Below are 24,404 nucleotides of genomic sequence, written 5' to 3'. Positions count from 1 at the left end.
AAAGCTGTCCCTGCATAAGCAGAAGGCACCCATGGAAGGTAAGGCTCCACAGGACATAAAATAAACAGGCATAGAGGTACATTTGTAAAGTCTGGCAAAGACTTCCACTCCTCACTGCCATTAGACTGATGGGCACAAGTACAAGGAGGTATTCTTTATGCTGCCTGGATCTGGATAATTCTGCCCAGAAGGTCCATCTGTGGCAATTTTAAATAATTTCAGATGTAAAAGCAAAGACAGGAAAGTAAGGGGGGAAATAGCAGAAAAAGAAAAGAGGGAAAGAGCCTTTGAATCTCTCCTATTAATAGTGTTAAAAAGCCCAAATAGCTTCATTTCAGACCCAAGACATAACTTACTGTGTAGTAATGGCACTGTCACTGTACTTTTCACAAAGAGCCATTTTGTACCAGTGAAATGTGCCCTTGGAGGCATTACTGAAAAGCCTGCAGGACAGGAGGCTCACTCTCTCATCTTGAAGAAACTTTCATCCCGTGAGCCTTTGACTGAGGTAGCTATGCACAAACTTAGCAAAATTATGTGCCCTCTTTTGTGATGCTCTTGCAGGGGCTGTAAATCAGCAGTGCACACACTTGACTAACACCTCACCTAATACCAGGGAGGCAAACGAGCGGGACTTGGCTTTTGCAAGAGGCCACGAGCTGCTGAGAGCAGCAAAGCAAGGACATTCTGACAGTGGTGCTGGCATCTCTGGAGGTCAGTGAGGTGCCCAGCTCCCATTGTGATGGCCAGTGGAAGTGCAGGCTCTCCTCAGCATCCTTCTGCAAAAACCTCTTGGCTCGTGCAGCTCCAGAAGCAAAAAGCCTCCTTTCCTGTCTGCTGCACGAGCAAGGAGCAACTTTGAGCCAGAGATCCCTCCAGAAAGTACCTCAGAGCTGGGAGAGCTCAGCTCCAAACAGACATCCTCCCAAAGAGATTTAAAACCAGACATGTGTCCAGGCAAGAGGCAGCATGACAGATTCTTCATGGATTTTCTCATTGCTCCGAGTTACATTTTTGAGCCTCCCATAAGCTTTCCCTGCTGGGATCTCCACTGAAAACTTGGCTGTGAAGAGGCTGCAGCTGCGTGGGACTGCACTGATGCCTGGCAAAACCCCCAACTCCAGGGCAAGGATGCAAAAACCAGAAGGAAATGTAGACATTGCACTACAGGCACTTGTGATGTGCCATTTCTCTGCTTCACACTGCAGCAGCTCAGTTCTCTGGTGCTCCCAGAGACCCACCAAACCCTGCCAACATTCTCCTTTTCTGCTTGTCCACTGGTACAACCCAACAGTGTTTCTGCACTGCCTTCAGCAGTTGTTCCCAGAAGAAAATCCAAGCCAATTTTGACATGTCTCCCACAAAAGAGGTAATTTTAACCACAGGGGGTGTGCTATAGGCAGCATTTACATTTGCACAGGCTTAAACAAGCAGAGTGCAGTTTCCAGTACATGCAGATCAAGCTGTGGTAAAAATTTAAGCTTGTGACACTTGTAGAAAGGAAGGCTGGACTGATAAGTGGTGACTCAGACAAGCTGGCACTGAGGAGCAAGATGACAGAACATTTAATTAACAAATTAACTTTCTACTCTCTTAAATAATCATTACAATCTTGCAAACATCCAAGAATACAGCATTCATTTTCTACGTACAAGGCTGCCCCTGACATTTTTCCAAGCCTCGCTTCCCAGTTTCCATTAAAAACAAGTTTACCTACTGCATCATCAGATGTTCTGCTGACAACAACATTCTGCTCTGAGCACTTCTTTGTAGCTGCAGGACGTATTAGCCAATTCCTCTGAGTCACTTCTAGCGGTGTCTCACTCTATCAGCAGCACTGATTTGTGTGAGTGCCTGTTTGCTTGGCTGTCCTCCAACCACACCAGCTTTTTCTGACTAAATCTCCTGGTCTCTTTCTGAGCAAACAGGAGTCAGGAGGCTTGCAGAAAGACTTCTTCCTATTGGGAGAGGGACTCATCAAAAAATTCCTGGAGACCTTCTTCAGAACTGACTTGGAAGAAGGAAAGAAAAATGGACAGGGAAAAGAGAAAATGTCACTGTAAGAGTCTTAGCATCTTTGTCTCCTTATGAAATTCTCAACCTTCCAAATTTGGGTGGTGTGTGGAGGTAACCAGTGCTGACCCTGACTGTTGTAGCACACTTCCAGAAAACACACAACTAAAAGAAGCGGCTAAAGTTACAAAAAGGCATTTTTATGTGCTAAGCTGATCCACTAAGACACTGGATCAAAAAAAATCTGCCCAGACAATTTGAACTCCTGTCATGCTTTGGTCACTGTCTTTTCCCTGCTCCTGCACACAGCCCTTGCTTCCCAGGTTGGAACAAAGATTTACCACTAGCAAATATTAAGGGCTTTTGGAAGAGATTTGTCTCCTGTTTCCCAAGCTAAGCCATTTGCAAGGTCAAGCAGGCCCAAGCACCCATCTTTGTGTTTGAGCATCTGCTCTTACATCGGTCAGTCCTCAAACACAACGGCCCCAATTTCTCCAGCAGCCACCATTTGGGTAAAATAATGAGTGTCAAATGTTTAACAGCCAGACGGGAGCATCAGCTCCGGGCACTGTTCGGACAGGTCCCTTGGGCCGGGACCCTTCTGCAGCCCTTGCAGAAGCAAGTCACCTGTTAGTACACAGGGACTGGTAACAGGCATTGAACAGCAATTAACAGTTTGCTGAAGGAAAGGCAGCTGTAGCAGGTCCAGGACACAAAGGAAAGAGATGCTTTCCCTCCCTCCTGGGACAGGGAAGAAGCAGAAATCTCCGGTGATTTAAAAGAGCAAACAGCAGCCAGTCGAAGTACCTCGGGGAGCCCTGTTGCAATGGGGAAAAGGTGTCTTGGCCAGGAAAAGCAACCTTAGAAGTAACTTCCCACCAGCCAGTGCTAATTCCCTGATGGACGCACTGTGGGGAAAATAGGAAGCAATCCCATCTCTCCTCCGTTTTCCCCAGGGCATCCTTTCCATCCTCCGCGTCTCAGCGCCCCGCGAACCCTTCCTCCCCGGAGCTACGCTCTTGCTTACCGCATTACCATCAGCAGGAAAATCTGGGTTGTTTATTGTCCCTCTCAGGGAGGGCGATCCCGTATTAGAAAGATTAAGGTCAGCCTGCGAGCGCGTGACAGGATAATCTGCTGCGGGCGCCGAAGGGGCTGTGACAGAGCCCCGGCGCAAATCCTGCCCCGCTCCGCACCGCAGCAGCTCCTGCCCGCCCCGGGCACCCCCGGTGCTGCTGCCAGGGCGTACCCCCACAGTCACATGCCATAAACAGCACCCCGATGCCGAATCTCCACCCAGAGCCCTGCGGGGTCTGCATGACCTCCACGGGGTGCTGGACTTTGATGCTAATACCAACCCACCCAGCCCTTTCCCAGCAAGACACAACATTTCTGTCAAAATTTGCCAGTATTGCTTTGGCATTCCCTCCATCTCCCCAGAACTGTGCAATATGCTCTCCTGTACCTTCTGAACAGCTTGTAAGCCAAGCTCCTTTTCTAAATGTTAAACAAATTACACTGGAAAAGTCATGAATGATTCCAGTGAAGTGTGTGTGGCAGGGAAAAAAACCCTTTATTTTCTGAGAACAGCAGCTGTTATTTGTGTCCTAAAGGAATAAGCAACCCTTCTGTACATTTTGGGAAAGCAGAATCACGACTTCTAGATACTGTTGTTCACCTCATGAAACAAAAGGAAATTTAATTTCAGGCTGAATAAGGTAACTAAACACAGACCATATTTTAAAGCCCAGCAGCATCAACAGAAAAAACCCCAAACACAAAACCCCCCCCAAACCAAAGACTTGTTTCTTGTCCAGAGTATTACTTTACTGCTGACTCAGGGCAGAAACATCAAGCTATTCTTACCCAGCCTGGTCATGGTCATTTTCTTCAACAGCAAAGCAGAATTTAAGTTTCTGGATGCTCAACAACTGCAGCTCACAGCCTTTCTAGTATTTTGCAAGCAAAGCCACAGGATTTCCCTTGCACAGTGTCCTGACAAGAGGCCTGACAGTGCAAGAGCTCCGACAGTGCAAGAGCTGCCTGACATGCAAACCAGGCACACTGTAGGCAGCCAACACAGTGTCCAGGTATCCACAGTGCAAATCCCCTCTATGCTGGTGGTGGCTTTATTTCTTTGATAACTGATGGTCCCCACCCTATTTAGATCACCCTCTTCATCATCCTTTCCTCCACTGCCTCCACTCGCAGGGGAGACCCCAGCCTGCAGCTCTGGTGCACTCAGGGGCTGCAGCGCTGGTTTTTAGCAACCATTCTCTCTCTCCTGCTCTTGTTTCATGGGTGAGCAGCAGCTTTGAATGCTTGTCTTCCCTTCAGACACTTAATTGCTTGATGTATTGAGAAACTACATCTTAAAATTATTACGCAGCTCTGTATCACTGGGTCTCCATCTCCCAGCATCAAAACCCGTCATGCACAATCAAGCCAAAGGAATCTTTAATTGTGGCATCACAAGGAAAGAAGTAAGAACCCCATAAATTAAGAAAACTGCTCATATTGCAGCAAGTTCTGAATGGTTGGCACTTTTTGTCTCAGCCTTTCTTCTTTAGAGCTAAACACACTTTTTCCAGACCTGTCTGCTACCGATTTTCCACCAGTACCTCAAGCGAGGAAACCACTCTGTTCTTTCTCAAAAGCCCAGCTTTATCACAGATTCTGTACCTAACAGCGAGAAAAAAAGAAAATAAGTCTTAGTGTGTTTTTGAAATCAGCGCAAATGCAATTAATATCTAAGTAAGAAAACCTCATTAAGTAAATCTTTATGTCTAGAAATCCAACCTGTTGTGATTCTCCTTTTCCAATCCCCCTCCTTGCCTCCCCTCTAAGTTAGCAAAGCCAGCTAGAATGATGAGAATGATGGTGCACAACAGTTGGTGTTTGGTGCACAAAATAGCCCCTCCACTCCCAAACCACTCCCATTTCTGAGGGCTGTGGTAAGATTCTGGGTATGCCAGGTATCTGCTTAGCACCAATCTCAGGGTCAAATTTTCTTTTAAGACCCACTGCCTGCAGAAAACAATGAGTTCGCTCTGCCAAAGGTAACTCGAAATCCAATCATCTCCACTACACAGAGAAATACAGGAGTGTCAAGTGAGAAAAAGGAATGGAGCCCCCTTGGAGAGAATCACAGCGACCGCTGAAATATTAATGAAGCTCTTTATTTGAGAGAGTCTAAAAAGGACTTTGAATAATGCATTGCAAGCAACGGTACATCAGCACTGGCTTTTTTATCTGAGAGGCAGCTGGCATTTTAAAAATAGACAACTTTCAACTTGATGGGGGTAGCTCACCAGTGGAGGAAATTATCCACAAATGCACCATCATTTAAGAGAACAAAGCAGACAAACAAGCAGAACACAAAGAAAGTTCATTAATACAAACGTTCTGAAGCAGTCTTCTTCTGTCAGCACAGACTTGCCCACCATAAGCCAAACTTCACTATTGTTCGGTGTCTCAACATATTCTGTCTCTTAATGTCACCAGAAAAGTCTCTTTAAGCTACTCCACAAGAGGCATGGTCTGGCAAAATCTAATGACTGGCACTTGTAAACAAAAGAGATGCTCTGTCCCACCCAGGCAGTGCATTAGTTTCCAAAACTTATATTTAAAAATAGAATTATTAGTAATACTGGCTTTTTAATTCAATAGAAGAAAAGGAAGTGGGAGAAAATGGAATTTTAATAGGAATGGGCTGGAAAATAAGACCATTGGAGCTTGCTCTCCTGCACAGCTGACTGGACACGTGGAGCCCCTTGGCTTTAGGATGGCACTGAGGGCCCCACTCCCACTGCACAAACACCTTTAGCACAGTGAACAGACACATGGGACGCAGCCAGTGAAGTACTTGGCTCCTTGGGGGTTCAGTGTTCACACTTATTAACAGCAATGTGACTGATGGACAAAGATGTTGCTGTCGCTGGCTTTGTGAAAAGTCCTCCAGAAGGTGACGCAAGTTCTTCCAGCCAGAGACGTTTCCTGGGTATCCTTGACATGCGCTCCCTTTCCCTGCACAGAAAGCTTTAAAATACAGTCACCCAGGTGTATCCAAAGCTGTGGGGCTGGACTCAAGGCACAGGTGCCCTTGTAGCGACAATGTTCATGGCCAATGCCATTGGCACCACTGATTTTTTGGTGAAACCACTGTGAATCTTGATGCCACCAAGAGTCACAACATTACAAACCTGTTTGGGAAAGGGACTGATAGGAGTTTTGTATCCACACAAGTAGAAATTTCCCTCCCTGCCCTCAGTACCACCTCCTCTCCCACCAGTCCCTCTGGTTCTGCTGCAGAGACCAGCCTGCAGATAAAGGGGTTTTATGCCATGATGCCAAGCTGAAAAGCAGCACAGGGATGTCTTCCCCTACCCGTTCCCAGGAGTTCTTCTATCCCAACACAATCCCCTCTGAGACACACTGATCTCACAAACTATCCTGCTCCCACAAACTATCCATTTCCCCCTTTGCCTTCCCCCACCAAAGAGTGGGGTCAGTGGGGCAGCAGCTCCTCACCCTGAGGCACAGAGATCTGAAGGGGGAGCAGAGAGGGGCATGAATAGGCCCCACAGTGAAGCAACAAACCCAGTGATACCCCAGAAGTGAAATGTCCCAGAAAGCAAGTGCACAGGGCCATAAAACAGAATGCCCTGCCAGCCTTATCTCCCCTTTCACCTTCCTGATTCATTCTACCTAGCCACTTACTTATTTTACTGCCCAAAAATTGACTGGTTGGTCGCCTCAGTTACCTGTTTCCCTTTGCCTTTCTCTTTTCCATTAACTTCTGCCTTCCTTCTCCATACATCCCCTTTCTCTCTTTCTGTTAGCCCACCCTTTCTGCTTTGACATCTTTACCTGCACAACCAAATTTTGTCACTTGTTGGTGTCCACATTTCACACAGCTAGAAACAGGCAGCTGACAGCACCAACACCCACACTCACTCCTGGCAGGTGAAGCTGCCTGAAGGAAGAAAAGCCCAAAAAAGACAGGAGGAATTCCCACCCCAAAGGCATTACATGCTATTGTGGCCTTAGAGAAACTCTGAAAATGGTATTAGGGGGTGAGGGGCAGGGATCCCCGATGTAGCCTTGCTCCCACCCTGCACTGGGGGTAAGCAAAGGGCTGCTGCCCCACCAGAGCCACCTGGCACCCCAAGACCAGCAGCATTCACTGCCTGCTGCTGGAGGACAACACAGGAGCACAGGAGGCAGCCCTGGGCTCGACTTGTTTGTTTTCAAAATGATCTTTGCCTTGCCTGGGCACGGGGGGAGACACTTGGACACCCCTCACACCACAGGGTGAGCTACACCACAGGCAGACTGCTCACACCACCACCTCGGGAATACCTGGGTGGTGCTGCAATAATCACACAGCGAGGGACAATGGATCTGTTCACAGGGAGACTGTGCTGTCCTGGGGGGGTTAGTTGTGAATGAGGTGACAGGAGAGGCACCAGCACGCAGAGAGAAGTCAGGAGTGCAGCCCAGTTTGTACTCCTGACATCTGTGTGTGTGCTGGTGCCTCATCTGATGCCATTCCCTCCTGGGTCAGCATGCAGTGCACCAAGGCATATGCTTTTGCACCTTACCTTACACTTTCCTTTTTTTCCACCTCTCCTCACCCCTTCCCCTCCCTTTTTTTTAATGCAATGCCGCCTGTTTTTCTTTTTTCTTTTTTTTTTTTTTCTTTTCCCCGCACACTGCTGAATGTAGGAAAAAGTCAAACCAGCACAGCTGAAGGGCAGAGCAGGAGGGTGTGCAGGGTGTGCAGTGCTGCCCGAGGCACAGGTGCTGAGGAGGGCAGGGCAGTCAGCCACACCAAGCATGCACAGTAAATAACTGCAGCCTCATTGGCAGAGCATTACAAATCCCAGATACAGCTGGCACAGGACGGATTTAGCATGGTTGTGCTACTCAGCATTGGTATAAACCCTCCATGCCCCACAGCTGGATCCCCTGCCTCTGCAGTGCTGTTGCCCCCTCTCTTGCTTTAGCAGTTCCCAAGAAGCAGATCCCTGCCAAAACATAACTCTCCCAAAACGATGAACAAGGACAAAAGCACAGGGAAAACAGCCTCCAGTGAGGGCTTGGATCCCCAGACTGTACCACAGCCTAAAAGTCCCAGCATGTGGACTTCTGACAAGCTGGGCAGGGTTTCAAATAGAGGGAGCCCTCAAAGGGGAAGGCAGGTTTTTCTAAATCAACACAAAAACATATGGTAAACCTTTAAACTGGGTGGGGGGGAAATAGCAAAAAGAGAGAGACATGAATTTCATCAGTTTAAAAAAAATGCAAAGGGGAAGGGCAGGAGCACACGGTGTTTAGGATGAGGCATTCTCTGTGGAACAGGTCATAAATTCAGAGGGAACCTGCTGGTTAGCCAAAGAGAAGTATTAAAAACAGGATAACTGCTTCTGCTAGAAGCATCAGAAGCAGAGTGAACTCTGAACTTTGGGATTATAGCCAGGATGTTCAATATCATTGCCGTTGTTAATATTTAGGTTAGATATATACACAAGTACCATTTTAAGTGTTTCAAGACAAACTGTTCACCATTTGCCTTCTACTTCTAAAGCTGGGAGCCTCAAAAGTGCAACCCAGGTGTGCTGTAGAAACACTGGCAGGTGTGTCAGGAGCAAAGACATCTAAAACTTCATTACTGTGATATTTGTGAGCAACTATGTCCCTTCATAAAGAGAGTTTCAAAACAAACAATGCTAGAGTTTTTCTTCCTTCAAATACCTACATCATCAGATTAAGTTAGCAAAATTCTTCCAATTTTTCTGTATGAATCATCTTTCATGTATTGTTTGCTGGAAGAGAAACCATAGTAAAATCTTCTGTCTCTACAGGCCTCCTCACTTTCCCTGACCAACTTGAAATATGCACTAATAATGTGAAAATCTGCATCTTCCTACAACAGGAAACAAATACAAACACATTTTACAGTCATCCTGTGGTTTTCTTGCCAGTTTCAAAGTCAGGTAGAAAATTCATGGTTCATTGTAACAGTGAGCCAGAGACAAGGCCAGCAATGGATAGTGCTATGACAAGGATATTTTCCTTCCTAAGGAGGTAATGAACTGCCTTTTCCTCTAGCAGTGCTTGCCAAACCCATACAAAAGGAACCTGCCAATTTCTATCTGTCTGCAAGACTGATCTATGAGGTCAAAGTATTATTATAAAGATCATTTTGCCTGTTGACTTGTGATAGACACACAGATCTTTGAAAAGGACAGAAAGGTACCACACTTAAACTCTGGTGTGGAGTTTTGGGAGGAAGGTGGCAGTTAACTTTGGAATCTGTGTAAGCTCTACCACCCTTACATCATTTCTTAGGTAACTTGTCATGTCCATCAAGAAGAGATTTTATATATAGCAGCCTGTGTATGAGCAGCAGGCAAATTAGTCTATGGAATAGCAGGGGAAGCAACTTCCTCACCATCCAGCTCCTGCTCTCCCCACTGGAGCAAGGGGGGAAAGAGCAGGTTCCTCCTGCTAGAGAGAAACCTGACCTGGACCAAATCCATTTGTTAGTGGCTTTCCACCCCCTCCTTTCTCATCAAGCCACTAACAAATTAATGAGCTGTTTCTCAAGAGCAGAGCTTAAGGAGGGAAGTGCAAGGGAGAGTTATCATTAAGTACTTTGATCCCTTCAACAGCTTAGGTACAAAAGCAGGTGTCCCTCCTTTGCTGAAGGAATGCCATGGCACATGGAGAATAGGAGAACCAGAGAATACCCAGTTGCCACCTCCATCAAGGGTAAGTGCATTTGACAGTTCTGCACAGCCATGTATTCCATATCTCCTGGAGAAAGTGGGGATAAACTTACCTTTCCTTCCCTTGAAAGACCAGCAGTGTGTTTCTAGTCCTGTCTCCACACACAAGGTTGTTGGTGAAAATGCTTTTAAGTGGATAGAGAATCTGACTTTACCCTAGATTCAAGCAAGTTTATGTACATGAGCCAGGGGGAGAGGAGGAATTTTCACTGCCTTACTTGGTTTCCTCTTCTTTCCCAGGGCATTTCAGAGGCATTCCTCATGGATCTTTTCCTTACACATTGCCAACATTTTCTGCTTATGCTCAAAAGACACATATCAAGACAGTAGGAACTATGGTCACCACAGTGATGTAGCACTAGGAAAGTGCAAAATCCATAGGGCAAGTTGTGAGACAAATCCTTCCAGGCCAGGCTGAGAAGAAGGGTCTTCCCCTTGCTCAGCTGCCCAAGGGCAAGGGCATATCCTGACAGATTTCCTTAGATCATCTTCCTAAGATCTTCCACATCATTCTCTGGGCACTTGCAGTGTGTTTTATCTACTACAGGTTATTATCCTGCTGGTGAGAATGGAAGTCAGAGGGTGGTCAGGCACTGGAAGAGTTTGCCCAGAGAAGCTGTGGCTGCCCCAGCCCTGGAAGGGTTCAAGGCCAAGCTGGATGGAGTTTTGAGCAACCTGGTCTAGCAGGTGCTTGGCAGGGGATTGGAACTAGAGGATCTTTCAGGTTCCTTCCAACTCAAACCATTCTGTGATTCTATGATTGCATCATCCCAGGACTGACACAAGCTCTAGCTGCCCTATAAAAAGCAAGGACTGCTTAGCCTCTGTCCATGCAAAGGAAGGAAAGGGATTTAAATATCAGAACCAAATGAAATGTTATCTTCTAAACTGAAAGCTTTTAGGACAGCAACAACAACAAAAAGCAAAAAAAAACCCCAACAAAGTGAGGAATTTCCCATGACTGTCTGATAGTGGATTTTTCAGTAAGAAGTTTCTCACATTTTTATTCATGTTGTGTCTTAGAGTCAAGAGGAGACAGGTACCATTATATATTGTAAGAGTCCCCTGAAAGGCCTGATGTGCCAAATCTTAATCACGTGGCCATGTGTAGGATCTCTTGGCCTTTTCCCACTGGCACCTGGACAAACATCCAATATAATACAGTACACAAAGCAAAGGTGGCTGTGGCTAAGCCTTGGTCACCTTAGCAGAATCAAAGTTTGGGCTCCACAGACTGTGTTTAAGATCACAGCTTTCTTCATTCATGCTTTTTCCCTGCCCCCTTGGAGATGTGCCCACTGCTACAGATGAAAACCAAGTCGAAGCATAGGAGATGCTGCCAGCCCAGCTTCAGGAAGAAACTTTCCCAGAACATGATCTCTGCAGGGCAGCCACTTTCTGACACATCCCCCTCCCCTCTTTGGCCTTTTGCTTATCATGGTACCCAAGTATTTTAGTGCAGGAACAAAGCTAGCAGGGGAAATATTGGTCAAATCATCTATGATTAATTCTGGTTTTCTTCCTTCAGTTTTGCATTAGTTACTCCATTTTCAGGCCATCCTGTGGTAGAGCACACATGGTAGCAAGATTACATCATGGACCTGGCTGCTGTCGTCTGTGTGTTTTCTCACAAGTGCTTTTGATTACAGGATAAGCCAAAAAAAAAAAAAAGAAAAAAAAAAAAAGAGAAAACTAGCAAGCACAGTGATTTTATCCCAGAAGAGGTATAATTTCAATATTATTGATCTAGCCCAACATGAGCTTTTTACATATGCCAAGACTTGGAATAGAGAATACCAAAAATCAGATCTCTGCAATTCCAGTGCCAGCTGTGTTTCCTCCTGGGAAGCATTCATGATGCAATCCAAAACACATATGTAGATAACACTGACTCCTACCCCTGTGATCCTTCCTGTCCTCGCTTGCATGGGCCATCTGTTACTGCTTAGCAGGCAGCCCCACTAGACACTTGATTGGTACAACTTGCTTGAAAAGTATGAAATAAACTGCCAGGAAAAATGGCATTAGGAAGTCTTTCCTAAGCAATTTACCATTTGAAAAGTGTAATTTAAACTGCACCACATAAGGTGATAAAAGAAAACAAAGCATGAACTAAGCTGCAGAGCAATCTCTGTCCCTACATGATACCCACTCAGGGGGAAGGAGAAGTGGGAAACCGAAACCATGCTGTGGCTAACCTGAAAATTCTCTCTGCCTAAAAGCAGCATGGTCCAGGAATGCCAGAGAAATTAATTACCTTCTGCTGAGTCCCTGCTGAGCCCTTTGCCCTCTTGTTCACCAAGCCATAGGAGAGGATAAGAACAAAACAGTGACTGCCCTAAGCCATTCCGCTCTGCTCTCAGCCTGACCAGCTGGGCAATAGCCATTACAAGGGATTTTAGACAGAACTGCACAGGACCATCAGAAGAAAACCAGCCTGTCATTCACCCACTCAGATTCAAGATGCACGCTAGGATGAATGATCACATCTTTCCATGAGCTGTCGCTGCCTACACCCACCAAACACCAAAATACACCTTAATCCAGGCTAGTGAAAAGCCTTAATTTAACTCTGACACAAAACCAAGAGCAGCCAGCATTAACTTCTTCCAGAAGGGTCTCACTGGGATGTGGGAGAAACCACAGGCTACAGAATAGGCTCTCAGCATGAACAAACTCCCTTCTACTTGAAGAAATCCCCAAGTAAAATGTGTCCTCCAAGCAGTAAGTTGCCTGAAATCCTTTCCCTTATTACCTCTTCTAGCCTTAAATGACAGCTTGGAAGCCCACACTGTGTTTCCCAGCACAACCTCTGCCCCAGTAGGTGCTAGTGCCCTTTTCCTGTGCTAAAGCAGAGTCCTGAAAGCTGCATCCCCACACAGATGGGAAGTTCTTTGTAGCTGTCTGATAACAATTTATCAAACAAAACTGCTAATAACTCTGTCGTAATATCCACTGCATGAGTAAACTAGAGACAAACTCTTCTTGAGCTAAGAAGTCAACCCAGTTCCTAGAAGCACTTGACAATCCCACTCACAAAATCTGGCAGAATCCAAAAAAGACAAAATTCTACATACTGGTCTTTAACCAGAGCTCCATGTCAGCAAAATCTTCCTCCATGTCTTCATGTCCACAGCAGGGTAAGAGGAAGCAAACCACCTTGTTCTGGAGGTCACCACTTAAACCTGATCCTGCTTGCCACACTTGGAACATACTGTGGAGATAACAGATCACTGGCACTTAGCACAAAGAGGATGAGGACATTCTTAAGCAGGCACACCGAGTCTCCTCCATGGGGAATTGTGTCAACATGCTTGTGCCCCAGCCAAAAGATCTTCCAAAATAAAGGTGAATATCCATCTACAGAAATGTGCACCTCTTTCCCTGAAGGAAAACTATCCTCCCTATGCCCTGCATGACAGGATTTTTTTTTTCCCCCCCACAAAATGGCTTGCCTGATCTAGGAAGTCAGGAAAGTTGCATGGATCATTCCCAGCTGTGGAAGCTCACTCATCTGGGGCTTGCTCTCATGCACCAGCAGCTCACCTCCCTCCCCCAAGATATTGGGCAGCCTGAAATGCTTTTTCCAGAGCAAAAATACAGCTTCAGAATAAAGAAGCTTCATGGTGCATCAATTTCATAGCTCAGATACAGCCAGCTGCTCCATCATAGTCTGTTTCCACAAGCAGCATTCATTTGACTTCTCAGAACCATTCCTATACTCTACAAGTAACATCAGGTAACACTAATTTTTAATTCAGATTGCTATTCCTGCAGTTGAAATGATGCAGATGTCAAAGTGAGTGCTACAACATAATAATTATTACAGTTAGGGACCTAAAATACCTAACTCACAGCTGTGCCACATCTTAGACATATTGCCTGACTTGCATCAGTGGCTCAGTCCATCAAATGGACACTCCAGCTATTATTCTTTAAGGACTACCACTGGTAAATAAATCCAAAGATTTAGTTTTGCCCTAAGAAATTACACAACGCTTCTTAAGAACAGAGAAAATATAACATACAGCTATCACTGTTGTAAAAAAATACCACCTTTTCAACATACAGGGTGCAGCAGGGGTCCAGTTTTTTCTGAATTTAATCCAGACAGCGTGCACTCTGCCATGCCCTCTGATGCCAGCCATAATACCCAGCATTTATTCATCCACCAGCTGGCTCATGTGTGGTCTTGCATTACACCATCTCATCAACACTTGGATAAGTCTTTTGCTCTTGTATTCTTTCAGTTTAGGCTTTGTTTTCATAGAAGCTGCAAAATTTTAAACACAATTCTACCTCTTTTAGGGTCCATCTAAGCTTCAGTGGAACTACCACACCAGAGGATCAAACATCTTCTTATAAAATGATTTTGTGCTGCAAAGCCACGGGGTAACCAAAGCAAGTCTAGAGACCAGAGGCAGAATTTGACTTGACAGTGGAAAGGGAAAAAATTTATCCTGTTGAGATATCTAGCACAAGAATGATAAACCCTCCCAGCCCCATGTCTATAGAAAGTCTGTAGAATCCAAGCCAGAATAACTTTCTGTTTCACCAAACCTGAATATTAAGCACAGGTGAGTTCCAAAAACCATTGCCTGACTGCATAAGACAGTTTGGTCCTGTTTGTTTTCCACTGCATTTAAGGAGAGCAAGATGATGTTGCAAGACATTTTACACCTTTCATATGGACCAAGCCAAGTCCACGTACATGTGCCCACCAACCAGAGCTGATGTAATTCTTCTTGAAATGTCCTTTTATTTGATATTCTTTTGCTTACCAGTATTGCACTAACATATGATGTAGAGCAAATATGTTTTCAAAAGGGAAATTTTACTGCCACACAGACTTGGGCTTGGGGCACAACTGATCAGCTGGTTAATGGTACTAGAAGAAAAACTGGGTAATTGGCTGTTCTTCATTGATGAGGTGGCTCTTACTCTTACCTCATTAATAACTTGACTGATTGCCTAAGAGCTTAGCATGAAATTCTTCTCTATATCCTTCAGATTTAAAGGTCTGCAATCTTATATATTTTTCATAATCAATAGTGCTGGAAAAATAGGAATTCACTTTGGTCTAACACCTGGCATGACACTGGAAAGCCAAGCACTTAATAAAATTAAGAGAAGAAATCAACTAAAAAAAAGAAGTGGTTGTGGTTCAGTTATATTCTTGATCATTTGAGGATTGCATTGCATTTGGGGGTTGCACTAGGGGATTGCATTGCTCTAGGAAACAGCCCAGCTTCTTGCTTTAATACTGGATATTCTTCATGGCACACAGATTAATCCTGTCTGGTCCCCCAGCAATCTGAGGTCAGTGAGCAGTGGGGGAAGGAACACATTAAATCTGATACTTCTGTTAAAAAATAGCTATGGTGCAGCATGCTCAGGTTTCTGTACAACAGGGACCAGGTTTGTTTTGTGTTAAAGAGTATTACATGCATGTCATGCCACCTCACAGAAACTGAGGCAACTTTTCCATATCATTCTGATCAATTCCATGAGCTGAAAATTCTCTCTACCACGGACATACCTATTTTGAGTACAACCATCTCTTCACAAAACAACTAGCTGTTGCTTACAAAATACAAAAGTCCTGGGAGTGGGAGGTTTTATTTTTGTTGCTGGTTTCAGCTGAAAATTACACAAGTGCTGGATGAAATACTGTTTATTACCACACTGGCTGGTCCAGCACATCCCCTGCAGTTTGTAATTTCACTGGCTGGTGAGCACAGAGGGACAGCTCACCCCACACCTGCCTGGTGGTGCTCTCCCTCTGGCCAGGAGGCTGCTGGCTGTCCCCTGGCTGTGGCAAGGACCACCTTGGATGGGTCAAGGAGCAATGGTCCTGTCTTGCACGTCTCTCTGGTGAGAATGCCAGTAAACACAGCTGAGGGTGGGTGAAGTCAGTGCTGAGCAGGGGACAAAGTGCAGTGAGCTGCCCTTTCCATGCTGGGAGGAGGCTTAGTGAAAGCATTGCTTTGAAGTTGGACACCAATGGGGAAAGGTTGAAAAAGGAGTCTTTTTTTCCATGAGGAAGTATTTATCTACAAGGCCATGGGCAAAAACAACAGTTGCCCCATCCTGCTGGTGAGAGTTTTGCACGAGTGCTCTGAAAGCTGCACAGGCATCCTGCACACACTCAGTAAATGCAGCAAGGTCACGCTGCCTCCTGGAAAGGCTGTTATGTGTCCCCAGTCCTACCTGCCATGACAAAAATAAAAAATAAACCTGTAAGGTCGTCTCCATGAACTACATTTTTTTCTTTTTAAATGGTGCGACCTTCTGTTGGAAAATCCTGATTCAATCCCTTTGCATCAGCTCCTGTTTTGTGAGAACAGGTAGCAAGGATACACCAAGGCTTGGCTTGTAGGTTCCAGGAAATAATGGGGAAACATTCCTGACAGTCAGATCCCCAACATCTTGAGGTCCTGGTTCTTTCTTCAGGAGTTTTTAAATCGCACTTGCACAGTAAAAGCAAAACCCTGAAGAGTGCAGGTGATGTACAGATGGCCTATAAGTTGTTCTGGGATAAGAGAAATCAATTTAAGCCTCTAGATTATTTGACCCACATGATTTAACTCAGCGGTTTTCCTGAAGTATACTGGAAAGAGGAACTCAGTTCCAGGTAACACTCAAGCTGCTCTCAACATTTACAAGAAACTGCAGCTTCAACTGACTCAAAGACTCAGCTATACAGAAAAGCAGCTCTAGCATAGCATCAATGACCTGAAAACACAGGAAATTTGGAAAAAAATTCTCAAAAACATGCAATAATATCAGCTTCTGGTTTCCTCTAAGACATTATTTTTCAGGTAAATTGAATCATGCTCTGTCTGCAATCAGTGCACACCACAGAGCAATAAATGCTACATCCAGCACAGGGCAGCTGCACCAGTGAAAATGAACCCAGCCATAAGATGCAGCCATCAGGGAGAGCATCAAGGTACTGAGGGTGACCTATCTGTATTTGTTTCCTTTTTTTGTTTTCAAAGGGAAACAGAAGTGACATGCACTTAATTATGTTCCCATTCCAAGCCTAATTAGAGCCAGTTAGATGTTAAGTACTATTGAAGTGAAACAGGAGGATTGAGTTTCTACCTATTCTTCTATCTATTCTGTTAATGCATAACTGGAAAGTGTCTTCTCTTTTATCTTAACCTATTCTTCCAGGAATGAAAGGCACAACTTTCATGGCATATTTCTGATGTGCTGGCTGTCTTTTGATGCAGTGGTGGCTACAACAAATTGTAATGAAAATGCTTTGGGCAGGAGACTATTAGGGAACACAGCAAAAATCATGTGTTCTCCATTGCAGGAAATTTGCAGCAATCGTCCATCTCAAATAGCTTTTGGAATTGACTTGGACATGTTTCCATAATCTGTTATGTCCTCCACCTTTTCTTTGGTTGAGGTCAGGGCAGAGCATCCAGACAGCCCCAGCAAGCTGCACACTGCCATTCACCTTTGAATTATCTTCCAGCATGGACAAAAATTCCTGTCCAGGTGTATATCCTTGCAGACTGCATGGGCCTGCAGACCACAGTTCCCCATCCCCTCCACAGAATTTCACCTCTGCCTGGGCTCCAAGCCTCAGACACAACTTTGAAGCCTTGGTACTGCCCAACTGCACTGTTGCAACACATGCCATGACATGTGGTGCCATAAACTGGCCTCAGCTTCAAGTCCAGAAACAATAAAAAGAATTTCAGTGCTACCTGGCATACTCAGGAAATTCTCATTTCTTTGAAAACTTCATTTTTTTAGAATTTCCCAAATCACTAAGTTTTTATCACTGAGAAGACTACCTACATCAGAAATGTCAGGTTTTGATATAGCTCCCATTTACTTTCAGAAACATACAAAATGAGCAGTTTTTCATATTCTTTTGCCAAAAAATGCAAGAAATTTTCCAAACACTTCAAAGTTGCTTCCAGATGGAGGCCAACCCATGAGAAACTCCATCCAAATGATAACTGTTTTGAAAACTTATCAAATGACTAAATCAGCATGGCCTAGCTGAATCTTCAGTTGCAGGAGATGTACTCATGTCCTGCAGTAAGAATTTCTCATGTGCTGAGTTGCAAACGTGGTTTGCTGGTGGCATTTGGTGCCATTTGCTGTTCCTGTGCACTGCATCCTCTGAAGCAGTGCCCTTAATGTGGTCAGGAACCAGGTCCTGAGGAACTTGTCAGCTTCACTGACAGCTTCAATCCTGTGGCAGCAGCAGGCCTGAGCTGATCATTGCTGTTCAAAGGCATTAAGGCACTGAGTGGTTATGTGGGTCAGATAGCAGGGGCTTTCTTCTCTTCCCAGTTTTAGGGAAATATAAGTGCTCCTCTTTGTATGATATTTACAGAGTTTCTTTTTCCCTCTCTTCCTTCTCTGCAGCACCTTATAAGCATGCCAACCTTTTCCTTAGGTCTGCTCCCAAGATCCAGAGACTTCTGCAGATTAAGTCCATCACGTCATTATTCGCCCCATCCCATTCTCCTAGCAATTAAACTCTTAAAAGGGGCTAATTTGAATACAATAATAGAAAAAGAACATTTCAATTTGATCCTTCCAAATCCACATTCAGCTCAAACCAAACCCAACCTTTCCTCAAAGCTCTCAGCAAATATCTCCCAATAATAAATGATGGCAAGACACAATTTTACCTTCTGCTCAGCCCAGGCTGTTGGTGGATGTGGTGAATCCTGCCTGGCTTTTGGGAGAAGGTCACTGACAGTATCACACAGTGATACAGTCAGCCACCAACTGAACTCAGCACAGATATTCAGGGAGATGGGAAAAGCAAGAAACAGAGAGGGAAGGGGGGCTGCTTGCTTCCTTTAAAGATTTTAGCACTGTCCCCATAAACACAGAGATGAAAAAAGCACATCTGGAAAACATCTTGGGAAACACCATGTGGAAATTACAGCAAAGTTAGTATTAACAACATTCATTTCCACTCTTTTATGGCAGCTCCTAAAAATCCTGTGTCCTCCTCCCAGGGCTCAAAGAACCAGCTCAGCTATGAAGTAAAGATAATCCAGTAAGACACAAGTGTGCCATGCTTTGGAGTCCCTTCAGTGCAAGGGAAATTCAAATGCTTCCCTCTCCTAACCCAGAACTGTTACAGAGACAGAACATATCAGCCATCTGCTCACCACCATGAGAGAGAGCTAAGATGGAAAGAAGCCTGCTCTGCCCATGTGAAGGATCTCTTCTCTGCAAGATGATTAAACACTAATTAATAGAAATAAGCCTAAAGAAGTAACATTATGCAAATAAAAATGTCCATACAGTATCTGTCATCTGCTCCCCACAGTCACTTCTGGAGTCCTGCATTCTGTTCTAAAGGTTCAGACGCCGAGGTTTGCAAGGCACTGAGACCAACAGGGCTGGAAAGTGCAAATTTGGTGGCTGCAGAACAGACTCAGCACTACAGCAAAGCCTCTGTAACAAGCATCACTGGGCTTAAACAGCATGTGAAAGATTGAAGGAGATGTTTCTGCAAGCTTACATGCACAAAGAGCCTTTCTAGATATTCATCTATTAACTCACTGGCACGTAAATTTGTAGGACAGTTGCAACAACAGAAGAAATGATGATAAAAATCCAGAGATGGAGACAACTAACGGTACCAGGTAACCTAATTTCCCTCCCTGACAGCACAGGGAATTGATAAATAGTCACAGAATCAGAGATAAAATCAGATTATTGGATCCATTTTAAATTCCCCTGGTTTACCTACGATAATTGCCTCCATTTCCTTGACATGCAAGGCTGGAATGAACCAGCATCCAAGGACTCTACCGCTGTTTTCAAGGAAAACTGCTAACAAGGCCTCCCTAGCACCTTTCCCTAGAATTTACATTTACCCTGTTTAGGCCACACAACAGGTTGCTCAGAGCACAAGGGAATGCCAAACAGCCAAATGTTTACTACACATACAGTGGTACTCCTCCACAGCCTCATCCCCTTCCCTGTGAAAAACAAGGGCTCCTGCCACTGCTTGGTTATGAATGCATCCTATGCCTTCCCAAATAGAATGGAGGCAACTTCAAGTCACCCATTATCCCCCTTCACCAGTCCAAACTGACCCCTGAATGTGAAAATGTCACCATCCTCAAACCACAGAACCGTCCTGATACAAACTCCAAGGTCAAGGGGTCGCACTTGCCGAGAGGCAAGCACAGCTCCACAAACAGAAAAGGATCATTTAGCCAACAGGCAAAGTCAATTATTCCATTAAATGAGTTGTACAATGCTAATTTGTACCATAAACACACAATTTTCAGAATGTGAAAAATCCCACCCAAAACCCCACTAAACTAAGCCAAGCTGGATACACTGCCCAAAGGATCTTAGGAAGCTGACTCTGGAGTTATGGTTTCAAACACCATCTTGCTGTTCTTTGGTTGTTTTTTAAATCCAGTTATTTATTTAGCCAACAGAGTTCACCTTGGGCTATGCTCACTAGAAAACACTATTATCTTTAATCTTTCATGTATATCATTATGAGAACAGACCAGAAAGCAACTGACTTAAGGAGGCAACTGCAAGAGGTTTGTGCCTGAACAGTGGAGCACTTCAAATTTGTCATGATGGGGGGATACTGTGCACTTTTGAGAGCATGGTTTTTCTGGGATTTCAGGTAACTACATGTGAGTAATAACACTTTCTAAAAGTATAGCAATGTTGACTTTGCAATCAAATGGAACCACCAAAAGATTGAGCAATCTAAGCCACATGGGAAAGCTAAAAATTTCCCAAAATATTTCCTTTAAAACCATCTGCTAACATATATATTTTAAAAGAATTAAAAGAAAAAAATACAGGCATGGTAAGAGGTATTTAAAAGACCAGAAACACTCAGGAACTAATGCAGAAGCACTAGAAAGAAGTTCTGGGGAGAAAACTGGTAATTCCAGCAACCCAGATGGACACTTATAGGGGAGATGACTAATGCCACTAGTAACTCAAAGGGACATGCAAATTGAATCCCACATTATAATGCACAGCTCAGACGGCTGCATTTGAGGATGGGTCAGCAGTTGAGCCATAAATCTCTGCTCCAGAGCAGGCTGCCACACTCACTCTTTGTCTCAGTCATTTCCTGGAAAACAGCTTTGTGAGTCCCTGGAATGGAGGGGCAATGCCTCCTCCACCCTCCTGCCACAGCGGGAGCTGCCTGTCCCAACACCAGAGGTGCTCCCAGCACCCACCAGTGACCTCCTTTTGGGGGAATTCTGAGAAGATGGAAATGGGGAGGCGCTTCAAAGCAGGCACCAACACTTCCCACACCTCCCATCCCAGAGGGGCACTGAGCCCATGGCCCTTCCTGTGGCCATCTCCAGACCCCCTGACCTCCACACCAGTGACACCACATTCCCAGAGTAACTGGCTAAAAGATGAGGAACCATGTGAAAACACGTCATTTCAACCTTGTTTAAAATCACAGCCTCACGGCCAAGCAGCACTTACCTGCCCCACCACTCTCCTGCCACCTGCTAACTTCCATCACACCAGGATGCACAGGTCTATTATCAAAGCAATAAAAACTTGGAAAACCAAACTACCACTACTGCAAGTAGCTACCTTAGTTCTGATTTTGTCACATAGCCAAAGATGCACCAAGTTCTAAGAACCTAACGGAGTCCCCAAAAACTTTGGAAGATATTCTTCAGATCAGTGATCCACCTTGGAACAGTATCTGAATGGATACTCTACTTCCACACTTTTATTACATTAATTGACAGCAAGAAAACCCAATTCCAGCAGGACAGCACACACAAAGCACTCATTTGAGTGCCGAGTGTCTCACAGGGCCTAGGATCAGAAAGTAATCACTTTGCTACGGTGCCTATTTGGGGCAACAACAAGCTTTGCATGGAAGACAAAACCCATTTTCCTCAGCCATGTAACTTTAAGGACAAGTGCATGCACCCTTAAAGCTCCCCCCCCAAAACACATTGAGGCAGGCAGCTAATCTGGCAACAAAATATATTTAGAAGGCTACAATGAAATATTAATTGTACACATGTTTTAAGACCAAAGGTTACTTAAGTACTAGATAAATACAAGGTGCTGAGGGGTGCTTCAAGGTTTCTCTCTCCTATAAAAAATTCACTTAGAATTCTAATCCAAAATTTATCTTCTCTTAAAAACAAGACAGGCTCTATCTTGGATTTCTATGCAAGCAATTTATGATACCCAAAAGGAAAAAATAAAAATAGCTAACAGCCAAGCAGAGGTTTTATCGCCTTTTTTTAATCTACTAGTTCCAAACCAGATGCATTCAGTACAGAATTCTGATTAGGAAAAAAATGGCTGTTGAATTTTTATTACTACATCCCTTAAGGACCAAAAACGGTAACCTTAGGCATCTGATGTGTTCTATGAATAACAATACATATGAGCACATAAAAATCTTGTTATCTCTGTTTATGGAATTTTTTTACCATGTTGATACATTTACAGAAAGAAGTTGGGAAGTATGGTGAGGGGGAGGAGAGGAAGCTATCAAAATAACAAATACCATTAAACAAAACCTATTTGGAAGGGAACAAGCTATGCAGTGTGAAATTTGAATGAACCGTGTCTCCTCATTACGGTCCTACAGCTCCCATGGAAGTCAGTGCAGCCTCATTTAATGCTTATGCTAAAAGCCTTCACCAATATACATCTGTCCCACAGATACAAATGCAATTCATATTTAACCCTGACAAAACATCACTCGTTGGGGTAACATGCTGTGCACAAAGATTTTCTTATTTTATAAACAATGTAAAACACAGAGAAGTCCTTCATGATGGTTCAGAACAGCTCATTGGTTGCAAAGAAGCATCTTCTCCCCATTGCCTCACATCACCATCCATAGCCACCTGACCCAACAGGCAAAGAAAGGGTTGCCACCACACACCACCCTGTCACAGGATGAATTTCTGCCCTGTGTTGTATCACAACTCCATTCCCACAGCTAGAAAAGAAACCATACAAAGAGCAGCTAAGCAACGCAGAGCTTTCTCCTTCAGAAATCAGCTTACAACCTCTCCAAAAAATGTGGGAAAGCCGTCAGAATAAAAATTTACAAACCAGCCATTTGTGGTGCTGGCATGGTTTCCTTCTGGTATTTAGATCAGTCCAAGAAATAAATTTTAAAAATAGTTCCTCCAATAGAATCCTTCCCATATTTTCAGCTCTGAGAATTCACAGGGACTGAAGTTGAGTTACACTGACTCTGGAGCCAGCAGCTTCTAAGAGTACAAAAATCACCCCAGAAAATAATGGAGGTGGGTGGGGGGTGTTGAGGGAAGTCCATGCATCCCTCAGCTCTCAAACTTGTCTAAAGAAAAGAAAATGAGCATGCAGCCAGAGCACATCATATTTCTGCTCTCCTTATGGCAATAGCTGCATCCTGCTCCAAATTATTCTAAATGGATTCATAGCTCAGAAAGGGAACAAAAATGTCAACTAGTTTTTGTTCTTCCTCTTAGCACAGAAGAGCTGATAAAGACTTAGAATCTACAAATCCTTTGCTGTCTTCTTCCACTGAGACCTGCCTAGGTTTCCCTAGTCTGGTGCCTTGAGAAACCAGATGCAACAACAAGCATGAATCTTCATTCTCCTTTGATCATGGCCATAGGATTCTGTCTCCAACCACTGATTTCCTCCTCCTTTTCCAGGCTCAAGGAAGAGGGCAAACAGAGACTCTGGCAGCTGTCGAATGTTAGGTAACTGGAAGAGTGGGCCATGCCCTGGAGAAGATCAGGACACACAGAAGCCTGACCCACAGTTCAGAGGAAAAGACTTCTCAGCAGAGCATCCCACCAACACAGCTGCGTTGCAGGAGCCCAACCAGAGCTCAGCTGTGTTATTTACCCTACCAGGTCCCAGCTGTCAACCTGGCCTGGCATCCTGACAGCCTACAGCACAAATGCCCTTAGCCAGCTGCTTGGCTCGATGTACAATTCTCTCTTTTTAAATGAGATTAGCGCTGGTGAAATGTGCTAGCTCAACGGGCGTGCTGATCCAAGTCCTCTGTTTACTCGGGCTACAGCAGATACAGAGATCACTTTTAAAAAAATCTGCAATTTTAAAAGATGCCATGAATTTGCCTGAGCTCCTGCAGCTGCTCATTCATCACAGGATGAAGAGGGGTTTATTACAGATCCACTGAGAACTGAGGACTGGAAAGGATGAATCTTGAAACTGTGGTAAGTATATAAACTTAGCCACCTACCTCGAGACTAATGTGAAGGATCTACTTGCCAACAAAAAACCCCAACAGATGATTCCGGCTTCCTATCCATTTCAGACACATCTGCTGCCCCCAAAATTATTAAAAAAGAAGCGGGGGGGGGGGGGGGGGGTGTTATGTTGAATATTGGGGGGGGCATGAGGGGGGCCAGTAACACCGAGGTACTGCCATAAGTATGGATTAGCAAAATGTGTTTTGGTTATGCTTTAAAAAAAAAAAAAGCCTATGAAGTTACAGTTGAAACAGTTGAAGTCCTATGTTCTCTGTAAAAATGTCAAACGTTATTGCCATGAATAATCAATTCTTTGTTTAGAATGCCTTTTTAAGCAGAAAGATGAGGATTT

At 44.5% G+C, this 24,404-nt stretch overlaps 1 protein-coding gene across 1 annotated transcript in view; it reads right to left on the bottom strand.

Moving 5' to 3' along the window:
• TSPAN7 (tetraspanin 7) overlaps positions 1-24,404 on the bottom strand; it is an 84,299-nt gene that overhangs the window by 58,880 nt on the left and 1,015 nt on the right. The window lies entirely within an intron of this gene.

The sequence above is a fragment of the Coloeus monedula genome (genome assembly GCF_965178545.1).
Source record: "Coloeus monedula genome assembly, chromosome: 3".
Classification (NCBI taxonomy): Eukaryota; Metazoa; Chordata; class Aves; order Passeriformes; family Corvidae; genus Coloeus; species Coloeus monedula.
The sequence above is the reverse complement of the archived record's forward strand: the minus strand, read 5'-3'. Positions and strand labels throughout refer to the sequence as shown.